This window comes from Perognathus longimembris, chromosome 6, assembly GCF_023159225.1.
Source record: "Perognathus longimembris pacificus isolate PPM17 chromosome 6, ASM2315922v1, whole genome shotgun sequence".
NCBI classification, from domain to species: domain Eukaryota; kingdom Metazoa; phylum Chordata; class Mammalia; order Rodentia; family Heteromyidae; genus Perognathus; species Perognathus longimembris.
In genome coordinates, this window is record NC_063166.1 from 48,101,360 (window position 1) to 48,103,052 (window position 1,693).

The 1,693-nt window shown below is 39.2% G+C and overlaps 1 pseudogene; it reads right to left on the reverse strand.

Annotated features, from left to right (window-relative positions):
- Positions 1 to 431: 431 nt before the first annotated feature.
- On the reverse strand, positions 432 to 1,233 carry LOC125353184 (annotated as a pseudogene).
- Between the last annotated feature and the right edge of the window lie 460 nt (positions 1,234 to 1,693).

Consider the following 1,693-nt stretch of genomic DNA (forward strand, 5'->3'; position numbering starts at 1 on the left):
TTTTTTTTCATGAATTAAGTGTTTTTAATCAAAAAGCCAACAAGTTGTCTAGTTACAGTTCTCCCTCCCCCCCCCAAAAAAAAAATCCCACTTGAACTTGGTAGTAACAGAGTCTCCAGCAACATATTCAATGTTGAGAAGATTAAAAATTAACAGGAAAGAGTCCTCAGGTCCAATTAAGAGCCCTGCTTCATACATACCAGTTATCCTGGCTAGAGTCAACCTAAAAACCCCACTAAGAACATTAACTTCAAGTAGCCTTTTTCCAGTTTCCAATTTGTGAATAGAGACATATTTTGTTAATTCTATCAGAAACTTTGTTGCAACTTATTTACAATGCCAACTTCTAAAAGCTTAACCAAAGTTAACTAGTCAATAAACTAGGCAGAAATTGCTCTACAGAGAAAGAGAAATCCTAAAATGCCACTTTCCACAGAGAATCCAATTGTTTGTTTTATTTTGAGTAAAGAAAAGAGAAGCTTTTGCTCGGACTAGAAGAAACTCAGTCGTAAGTTTGGGATGTGTATTCAAACTACACATGCAATGAGGACAATATTACGCTAATGCAATTGAAGTGCTGTTGCATTTGTCTACTGTTTGTCTATTATTAACAATTATAAACAGAGCAGTGCAACTAGTATTTGGAACAATTCTTATAGTGTTACAGTGTCAGGCACATTTCACTTCTCTTCACACCACTGGTTCTCTTTGCGTACCTGGGCTTCCTCCTCTTCAGTAAAGTCATTCTTGATGTTGAAAGTTTGCGAATCTCCTCAGGAGTTTTCCCCTTAATCTTATTGGCAACAGTCTTGCATGTGACATCAAGCAAACCTTTGATATCTAAGTAGTGTGCAGCCAGAATAAGTTCGAAAAGTGTTCCTTGGTCAACTTTCAGGAATTCTTGGTCCCAAACAGGAATATCATCTGTATGCTTTTCTTTGTTCTCGTCATCCTCAGGAGGAGGAGGATCATCCTTGTGGTGGGTGCACCACTGAATGACCTTTTTTAATATCGCCGCATTAACATTTGGTAGAGGAATTGGGTCATCATCTCCTTCATCATCCATTCCCAAATCTTCCAACATGGTCTCGATGGTCACAGATTGTTTGGCAATTTCTACATCAACTTCAAAAATTTCTCCATCAGAACTCTGTAACTTAATTGAAGGCATGGTGTTTGGTCTCGAAAAGACGGCGGACTAGGAGTCTGCAGGGAGCTGAGCTCCGTCTGAGCAAGGAGAAGAGAAAGACGAAGACAAGGCCACTTGTCCCTGGCTTCTTTTTGCTCAAGGTTAGCACTCTACCAGTTGAGCCATAGTGCCACTTCTGGCTTTTTCTATATATGTGGTGCTGAGGAATCGAACCAAGGGCTTCATGTATATGAAGCAAGTACTCTACCACTAGGTCATATTCTCAGCCCAAGTCTTTCCATTTCTTTACAAATGGTACAATATCATTCCTTCTGATGGAAGAGTAGAATTCCATTTTTCTGTGTATGTATATATATAAAATGTGATATATGTGTGTGTATACCACATTTTATATACTCATTCATCCACCGAGGGGCATCTGGGTTGATTCCATGTCTTGGCTATGGTAAACACTGTTGCAATGAACATGGTTGTGCTGGTAGTTTTAGGGTGGCCTTGTTTGTATTCTATTAGATAAATGCCCAGGGAACTTGAGACTCTTGT